Genomic DNA, 9,846 nt, shown 5'->3' on the forward strand with positions numbered 1-9,846 from the left:
GGTGGTGACCGTTGATCACAAATCGATTCAAATTCAAGTCAGCAAGTGTCCCCCAGCACCTGCCCTGGGACCGGGTGTCGGGGGAGAAGGAGGCCAGGAGACTCTGTCGGGGAGGGGGCTCCCCATGTGGACTGACCCCGTGAGGACTCTGGTCAGTGGCAGGACTGAGGGGTGGCCCAGCAGCTGCCAGCTGGGGCAAGAGCTATCTGCCAGGGCCAGATGGGCTATGGTTTGGCTGCCCCCCACACTTAGGGGAGCCCGAGGAGGGAGCCTCCTTCCTTGGGGCCCACTCCCAGTGAGCTCAGGGTCAGGGTGGCTTGTCCAAGCCTGAAAGCAGGGGATGCATCTGGTGAAGGGGGGAGCCCAGGAGTGAGCCCCAGAATCCACCTGGCCTCTGGGCAGTGATGGGGCTGGAAGAGTACTGATGGCCCCCTGGGAGGGGCTGGGTCAGGCTCATGAAACTTGGTGCAGAGGGAGCAGTGGGTGGGTATGGAGAGTGGCAGGGAGAACCTGGCAACAGACCCCACAATGGGAACCCAGCCCCCCACCTCCTGGCAGACCGAGACAGGTCTTGAGGCCCCTCTGAGCCTCAGTTTCCCCCTCTGTAAAATGAGACAATGATAGCACAATCCCAGAATCTTTAGGCAAATTAAGCAAGATACCCCCTCTAAGACCTAAGTCCTCGAGAGAGGACTGTGGCAGGGTTACAGTACAGGAGAGTCTGCTTGCAAGGCCACACACAGGGAGGGGTCCACATGGAAGTGTGGGAAAGACAGCGGGACAGGCTTGCCCAGCCCAGGCTGGAGTGGCCTGGCTTTCTCCACGCCTGGTACCAGGCTCCCTGCCCAGCAGGGCCCCCTCACTCCTTCCTCTCCAGATCATGCTCACTCCTGGCCTTGGGTGCTGTACGGGCAGCTGCAGACCAGGGCAAGGGCTCTGCCAGCCTTGGACTGCGTTCTGCACCCCTGTCCCTGGCCCTGTGCCCCTGTACCCTGAGTCCCTGGACCCTGCTGTCCCTGGACCCTGGGCCCCTGGACTCTGCTGTCCCTGGGTCCTGTGTCCCTGGGCCCCTGGGTTCTACTGTCCCTGGACTCTGCTGTCCCTGGGCCCTGTGTCCCTGGGCTCTGTCTCACCTGTTCCCTGAGGGCCGGAGAAAGGGCTGTCTGGGCAGTACAGGCCTGTGGGGCAGTGGGGGAATGGGGGATGGGGGCTGAGGGTCGACCTTTGCCCAGCGGCCTGAGCCTGGGGCCTGGCGGAGGCTGGCAGGACTGGCTGACTCTTGCCCGGTGGCCGTGGCCCAGGTTTCTACCGGCATCTTCCTAATTGGGGCACCCCCAGACGGGCGAGGCTTCAGACGCACACATCTGTTCTTCAGAAATGTTCGCTTTGGAGGGGAGGGGCCTGGTGCCAGGACTGAACCCACAGACCCACCGTCCACTCCAGGCCCCAGAATCCACCCGCCTGCAGGAACCAGCCCTGGGGATATTGCCCCACCAGGGATATCAGCTTCCACCCGGGCCCGAGGCCCCCACCAGGGACCCCCACCGGGCCTTGGTCCTGGTGGCGGTGGGACCTTCTCTGTAACTGGGTGCCGGGGATGCGGGGGCATCTCTCAGGCCTGGCCAGAGGGACAGAGGCAGGAGAGCCGGAGGGCTGGAGCTGGCCAGGGCTCACGCCTGCCAAGTTCCGAGCCAAGCTCCTGGCTGGTAGGACGACCCCACAACGGCTCTACAGCCTGCCTGGGACTGCAAACCCCAGTGCCGCCTGCAGGCCCGCGCCTCTGCCTGCCAGGCTGCTGGCACCGGCCTCCCAGCCCCAACCCACACTGCTGGCGCTCTGGGCTGCCCTGGGGTCCAGATGTGCCTCCACGGAGGCTGGAGGGGGAGGAGGGGCCAGAGGGGCCCAAGCGAATAGAGGGGTTCACGAGGAGGAGGAGAGGGGGTCCTTGGCCGGAGGAAGGGAGTCCTGACCACCCCCTCCCCACGGAGCTAGCTCGCGCTGTGCCAGGCCCCTTGCTGGGGGTCCTCGTGGGGACCTGGCGCTGGGGGCTCCTTTCTGTAACCCCCTTTGCAAATGTGGGAGCTGAGAAGTGAGGTGCTGGGGGCCTGGTGGGAAAGGGCAGGGGCGGGCAGGGACGCACCCTCGGGGCTTCCTGGGGGCGGCCCTGAAGGGCCCCGGCCGCCTCCTGCCACCTGCTGCCCTTCCTCTCTCGAGCCCTGACTCAGCGGACCCCATGGGCTCTCGCTCAGCCCCCACGTGCCGCTTCCGCTGTCCAGGAAGCAGCTGCGGCTTGCGGAAGGGGCGACACCCCCCTTCAGGCCCAAAGCACTGCCGGGCACTGAGGCACGGCCCCGTCTCCAGCCCCTGTCCCTCTGTCTGTCCACTCCCCAGCTTGCGGGAGCTCAGGAGGAGTGGAGCTGGAGGTGGGGTCGAGAGGCAAATCTCCAGGGTCCCCCTGGTCGGCCCCTGGAGGGCCGCCGGAGCGGTGGCCACGGGCGGACAGTCTCTGCTCCCGGGATATCCCAGACCGGAGCCTGTGGGGTTCCAGGGCACCCAGTCCAGCCAAGCAAGGGGCCGTGGGAGAACAGGGTTCCAGCCCCGGGCCCCCCACCTCTCCCTGGGCTCAGGCCCCCCAGTTCTACCCTGCTGGGCGTGCGGGCCAGGGCTGGGTGGTGGCCTGGCAGACGGGCGGCCCAGCGGGGACAGGCACAGGCCTGGGGTCCAGACCCTGCGGTCCCTCTTTCTGGAGTGTGGTCTGGGCAAGTGATGAGCCCCAGCTCCGTGCCCCCATCTCCGCCATGGGGATAGCATGGGGATGGCCGGGGAGGGACGCCTCTGGCCTGAAGGGGGTCACAGCTGTGCCTCTGTGTCTGGGGCTGGGTCACAGCAGAATAAAGATGGAAGAGCCTGCCCCTCCAGCTTTCTCCTAAGGGACGGGGTGGCCTGAGCTGGGGAGCTGTGCCACTGCTCACCCTGACATCCTGGGCTGCCCTGAGGCCTCCTGCATGGGGAGGCTGGGGCGGGGCTCCAGATGGGGGCCTCTAGCCTGGGGCAGAAGAACATGGGGGACGGAGGAGGATACAGGGGAGGCAGGGCTGGCACGAGCCAAGGCAGGGAGATGGGAAGCAAGAGGCATGTGGGGGGGCCCTGGGGGCCAACAAGAAGGGGGAGGGCCACCCAGAGCTCAGCCTCCCCTCTGCCGCTCCCAGGGCCACCCCAGGGGCCAGAGCCCAAGCGGCCCCTCATGACAGTCCAGCATGGAGCCCTGCGCGCAGCCTGGGAATGGGGCTCCCCGGGCGGGTGCACACAGGGTGGGTGGGGGCTCCCGACGTTTAGCCCAAAGCCAGGGGCAGGAAGGAATTTCTACTCAGCAGGCGCAGCTGTCTTGGGGTTGGCTGTCTAAAATCACAACCAGGTGTGGCTCCTGTGGGCCCAGATGAGGGGGCTGTGGGCTGGGCGCCTGCCCCAGGACCCCCTGCCCACTGCCCTGGCCCCCACCTGGTGGGCGCTGCAGGCCAGGGCCAGCGGGTCAGCTGACTTCCCGCAGCTGGCCACTTGGCCCATGAACAGAAGCCAGGGCTACCCCCACCCTCCTGCGGGCTGGAGCCCAGGCCTTGGGGGTGCAGCGACCAAGGACCAGCCGGCCTGTACTCGTCGGCCGCCAGCCCTGAGTGTGTGGGGGTGGGGCGGGGGTGGGGGGCATATGGTTGGAATTACTCGAACTACCTCTTGGCACCCCGGCCGTCTATGGGGGCCGTGCAGGCCGTCTGGACGGCCACCCCCACCCTCCGCAGCCCCGGGCCACCCCTCCGCCACCCCCAGGAAGAGCGGCGTCCAGTGCCAGCTCCCCCTCCCCGGCTTTGTGCCTCTCTGCTGCCCAGAAGGAGGAGGCACATGGCGGGCCTGGGTTGGCGGGGCTGCGCCCCCGCCCTCTGATCGCCCGGCCTTCTCCCCACATGGCCGGGCATAGCTGGGAAGCCCGACAGTCCTAGGCTCAAATCCAAGGCCTGCCTCGGTTTCCTCCATGGGGACACGCCTCACCTCCGCCGGACCACCCAGCACAGCTGGGGCAGGGGTGCAGTTGACTTGAATCCGATGGCGAAGGATCTTTGCACAGGAGGTGGTCCTGGCTTTTTCGTTATTCCGTGACTTGATAAAAATCTACGGGATGAGTCCACCCTGACTTTCACTTTCCAGCCTACGGGGACAGATTTTTGTTCCTCTCACGGTCCTGCCATGCCTCGTGGCTTCACGCCTGCACGCGCCCCCCCCAGCAAAGTCCAGCCCGACCTCCGTGCCCACCGCCCAGAGGGGCAGGGCGCTGACAGCGGCAGTCCCCGAGGGCTCGGCCCGCCCAGGGCTCTGGGCCTGGCGCTGCCACTGCTGTGGGTGCTGCGGTCTGAGGAGGGAGGCGGGGTGCGGGCAGCCTGTGAGGCCGAGGTCAGCCCATGGAGGGGAGAGGGTCTTGGGTGGGACCCGGAGGGCAGAGCCCGGGGGTGAGGCCTGACGAGCGGCTCTGCCCTCTGAGCCCTGGGGACCCTCTGAGAGAAGCAGCAGGCCCTGAGTTTCCGGGCAGAGGGTCCGGGGGGGCAGCTGGAAAAAGCTCTGGGGGCCAACGCATGGCACCCCCACGGGCGCTTCCACTTCTCATTGAGAAATCCAGCCTGAGCCCAGCTGGGGCCCAGGGCCCTGGGTCAGGGGTCAGGGGTGGGGGAGCTGGAATTGCTCCTCGGGCAGCACATTTTTCTCCTCTGAAAACTTATCTTAGCAGGGAGACCACGGAACAATCGCACTCTTTTCCGGGCCTCGGCCGTCCCCAGACGGCCGGCCCATCCCCTCCGCGGGGGCTCCGAGGGGGCCGGGGAAGTGAAATTTGTAAAATGTCTGTAGGAGGGGAAGAAAGGCGCTTTGTGTGAGGATGGGGCCCCAGCCATTGGTCAGCCGCAGGCCCCCGACCGCTCCCAGCGTCTCCCCTCCCCGGGGAGGGGGCGCTCGGCCACCCGCCGGCCCAGCCCCAGTGGTCCCTGCGGCCCCTCCGTGCCCCTGCAGCCGCCGCACCCAGGGCCCAGGCCGGGCCGCCTCTGAGAGCACGGGGTGCAGGGTGCGGGGTGCGGGGCGGGGAGCCCCCAGGCCCCAGCATGTTTCTCTACTGGAAGAAGCGGGGCGCCTATGAACTGGCGGCCCTGGCCGAGCTGGAGCGGGACGTCGTGGGGCGCTTCTCCTGGAGCTCCACACTGGACATCATTGAGGACCTTGAGGGTAGGTGCAGGATGAGCCACCCCTCCAGGGAAGGGCTTTCGGCGGGGGGGGGGGGGCCTCCAGGCTGCGTCCCACTGGAACATGCTGTCCCACAGGGGACCACAGCAGCCCCAGGGAGCAGCTGCTGGTGAAGGAGAGGCCCAGGCATCTCCTGCCTCTGGGGTTCGGCTGGCTGGGCAGGGGTTGCCGGGCGTGGGGCAGGTCAGCCAGGGGTTGGGGGCAGCAGGGACAGGGCGGGGCTCGGAGCCTCCAAGGTCAGGGCTGTGTGTGAGAGGAGGCTTTGGAACAGGCCCGAGGCACGTGGCATCTCTTCAATCAGCCCTATTTTACAGGTGGGGAAACAGAGGCAGAGAGCAGATTAAGCCTCAAGGGGTGGGACAAGGTAGCGGTGTCCACTGAGCCTGTCAGCCTGCATTTCCGTCTTAACTCCGCCCATCCCCAGGTGCGAGAGGCCGGGAAAGTGGTGCAAAACGGGCACGCAAAGGCGCACGCCATCTTGCACTAGCCCATGGCACCGGCACAGGGCAGGGGCAGCGCGGGCTCTTATCAGGACCTGTATATTGCTCAGAGCTCAACCCACGAGGGGCAAGACCCGTTCCCAGCCTCAGGCTGGCCACTCTGATGCCTTCGCTTGCCAGTGACAGAACCCCAAGCATGGCCTGCAGAAGCCGGGCAGGGAAGCTGCTGTGCGCAGCCCCGGGGCTCAGGGCTCAGGCCCTGCTTCCCTTCTTCTCTCTTAGGGTCGGGCCCCAGGCTCTGCCCCCCTGGCCCCCCCACCCCCAGCCCCAGGCCCACTGAGTAGAAGCCTCTTCCAGACTGGAGCTTCCCCTGCCCCAGGGCTCGGGGCTGTCCCTGAACCTGTGCACAAAGGGGATGGAGAGGGATGGTCAGTCCTGGGGCCCAGGCTGGGGTGGTGGGGTGGTGCCTGGTGTGCCTAAATGACAGGTGTCCCTGTGTGTGGCAGGTCTCCCCCTGTTCCCCATCCCCCTGTGGCCTCGAGGGCAGTGGCTGGGAGGAGGCGTCTGCCTAGAGGGGGTACAGGTGCAGAGGCTGCGAGGACGCAGGGAGGGCAGCACTGCCCGTGGGGGCCACACAGCTGCCAGGGCCGTGAGAGCTGCGCGGGGAGTGGGGGGCAAAGGACAGTGCAGGGGTGGGGCTGGAGGCAAACCTCCTCTCCTCCCTCAGCTGGGCAGGGCATCCTGTCTGAGTGTGTCAGGGATGGGTGGGGAGCTGGCTGCAGAACTCTGTCAGTGTGCACTGAGTACCTGCTCAATTCCTCTTACCTGAGGCAGGTGAGGCGGCTGAGCTCCTTCAGCCAGTCCCAGCTCCAGGACGGGGCTGCATGGGAGCCACCCCCCCTCCCCAGCCAGGTGGAGCTCCCGTGGGTGGGGGGTCTGCTGCTGTCTGCAGAGGCCGGGCCACCCCGGGGGCTCCTCTACTTGTTCTCTCCCCCTCACCCAGGGCAGCCCAAGCTTCTGCTCCTGTTCGTCCTTCCGAAGAGATCCACCCCTCTCCCTCAGGCCCAGCTCTGAAGGCCCCTCCCGCCTCGGGGGCTGCACCCCCATGGCCCGGGGACGGTCTGGGTCCAGTTTCGGGGCCCCTCACACAACCCAGGCCCCCCACAGCAGCTAACACGTGGAGGGGGCTCCCGCTGGGGTCCTCATGCTGCCCCTGTAGGCAGGGGCCATGCTGTTTATCCCCTTTATTCTGGTCGGCAAGGCGGGACTCGGGAGCGGCTGATGGTGGGGCACACGGACAAAGCCTGCGGCCCTGGCCCCAGGGCACAGGACGGGCCCCGGCACCCACGAGTTTCCCGCACGGGGCCGGCAGGGTGGGGGAGCCGCGCAGGGCTGTTGGAAGGTTGGCACATGAGCAGATCTCGGGGTGAGCCGAGGCGGGCGGTGTGGGGGAGCCCCGGAACACAGCCGTCTGTGTGGAATCTGTCCCCCGGAGCCTGCCAGCCCCTGGCCGGGGCCCAGAAAGGGGGTGCTGGTCCCACGCAGGGGGTGGGCCATGTGCGTGCAGCGTGCCGCTCCTGAGTCTGAGCCCCAGCCCCGTCCTGCTGCCCAGTTCCCACTCCTGCCCCGCACCCCCCTGCTTGAGGAAGGCCCAGTGGGCAGCGCAGCCCAGGGCTGTGTGGGTTTCTCTGGCTTCAGGAAAGAATTCTGCCTGGGGCCTCCTGCCTCTTCTTACCGCCCCCGTGAGGTGTGGGTGGACAGGGCAACGGTTGGCGTCTCTGGGCCCCAGGGGACGGTGCCAGCAGTGGCTCTGGCTGGCAGGGACCATGGTCCAGCTGGTCCCCACTTCCCTGCCTTACCCCAAGATGTCCCCTAGGGCTTTGGGAAGGGGATGGGATCCCCATTTCTTTCCCAATCCACTTGCGATGCTCTGGCCAGGGTATGGGTGACAGACCGTTCGTGGAGCCTGCAGCCATTTGCCCAGGACATGGTCGTCTGGCTTTTGGCCAGGTTCAGGCCAAGTACCACCCTTTCCCAGGCTGCCCCAGGAGGGGGCTGCAGCCCTAGTACAGCCTGCAGCTGCTGCCAAGCCCTGGACAGGCCCCCGGGGGAACAGGATCTGCGTGGGAGGGGCACTCAGGCCGCAGCTGCTTCCTGGGAGGGGCGGCCTTTGCCCTGCCAGGCCAGGGGCTGGGAAGTGGTGTGCAGGGAGGGTCACTGGGGTGAGGCACTCACAGGAGGAGGGGCTCCCTTGAGAAAGTGGGGGGTGTTCTGCCATCGAGTCAGCCTGGGGCCAGCTGGGAAAGGGGGCACTTGGGCCCAGATGGGGGCTCCATTCATGTTTGCCAAGCAGCTGATTGGGGTACTGTAAGGCCAACCCTGCCCTTGGGGGCAGTGTACCTGGCAGTTAGGGGCACAAAGGGACCTGGATTCAAGTCCTACCCTCCTCACTCACTAACTGCCTGACCTTGAGCAAGTCACCCTACCCTCTGTGCCTCAGTTTCTTTAACTGTAAAATGGGGACAATAATAATAATAATAAAAATAAGCAGGGGAAGGAGTGGAGAGCCATCATACCTCCCTCTCTGTTATTTAGCATAGTGCTAGGCAGTAAAAAATTCTGCCATTTAAGATTTTCTAGTAGCTGCATTTTTAAAAAAGCACCTAAAAACAAGCAGGTGTAATTAATCTTAATAATTATTTTATTTCACACAATATATTCAATAGCATCATTTCAACCTGTCATGCAACCTAAAAAATCATTGGTGAGATACTTTATGTTTCCTTCTTCAAACTAAGTCCTCAAAAGCTGACTTGCATCTTCTCCTTCCGGCACATCTCAGCCTGGTGAGCCACGCTGTGGCTCAGTAGCCACAAGGGCCAGTGGCTGCCATCGTGGGTTAGATGATGGTGGGCCCAGGTATGGAAAGCAAGGCTGTTCCAGAAGCAATCTGGTGGGGCAGAGCGATCAGAAGCCACCTACCAGCGTAAATCCCACCCCAGGGGAGGGACAGCTGCGCCTGGAGCATGGGTTTGCTGAGACAGGGAGACCCCCTAGGAAGCGGTGGGGACAGTGGAGGGTGGCCGGTCTGAAGGGCAGTCACCACTCAGGACCTGGAGCTGCCAGAAAGATGGTCCAGAGCCCCCAGCATCCTCTGCATTGTCGAGAGAAGACAGCAATCTGGATTTTTATGTGAAATCTCCTGACTTTTCAAAGTTGGCAACTAACTCAGATTCTTTTGAACCACTGTACTCAGCCAAATAAAACATGTCTGCCGACCAGCTTCTACCCAGACACCCTGTCGGCCAGTCGTGGTAGAGCTCATGATGGGGGAGAAGCCAAAGCAGCACCTCATGTCTGAGATAGAGGGGTGGGCTGGTCTGCCTGGAGGAGGGGCCCTGAACCCCCCCAGGACGGTGGGACCAGAGAGGTCAAGAGGGCAGCGGGGGTGCATTTCACCCCCCAGGGAGACAGCCTTTGGCACCTGGCAAGTCAAGGTTCCTGGTCTCCTGGGGTCTGGCTGGGGGTGAGGAGCAGACACCCCCTCAAATGGCCCCAAGTAAGAGGGGTACTTCCAGGAAGCAGAGATCCTAGGGGAAGCCCAGGGCAGGCAGTGAGGAGGTCGGGAGCTGCCCCACCAGCACAGAGCCACCTCTTTCCCTCCACCCCTGCTGTAGGGGCCCCTCTGCTGACCAGCTGATTCTGCAGGGCACCTCCTTCCTGCTCCCCGTCAAGTGCGGGGCTCATAGCCACCCAGAATGGCTCTCCATGGTGTCAGTCTCCAGCCCCAACAGGAGTTGCCTGCATCAATTCAAATTTTCAAGACATTAAATGTAGTGGGCTGAGCCACGCTAGCTGGCCACCTCTGGACAGACAGCTGTGTCCAGGTCTGACACCACCTGGTGCACAGAGGTCCTTGTCCCAAGCCCATCCTTTCCTGTGGCTGTGGATGGGGGTGTGGATGGGAAGGGACACATGGCAGGTCCGAGGAGGGGCCTATCTGTCCCCACACCTGGGCCCTCCTCAACCAAAGAAAGCCTCCACGCAGACTACGCAGAGTGGAACATCTTGAGGTGTAGACTCAAGGGGTCAGAGGCCAAGACAGGTGTCACGCACAGGTAGAAGCCCA

Source organism: Tamandua tetradactyla, chromosome 2, assembly GCF_023851605.1.
Source record: "Tamandua tetradactyla isolate mTamTet1 chromosome 2, mTamTet1.pri, whole genome shotgun sequence".
NCBI lineage: Eukaryota > Metazoa > Chordata > Mammalia > Pilosa > Myrmecophagidae > Tamandua > Tamandua tetradactyla.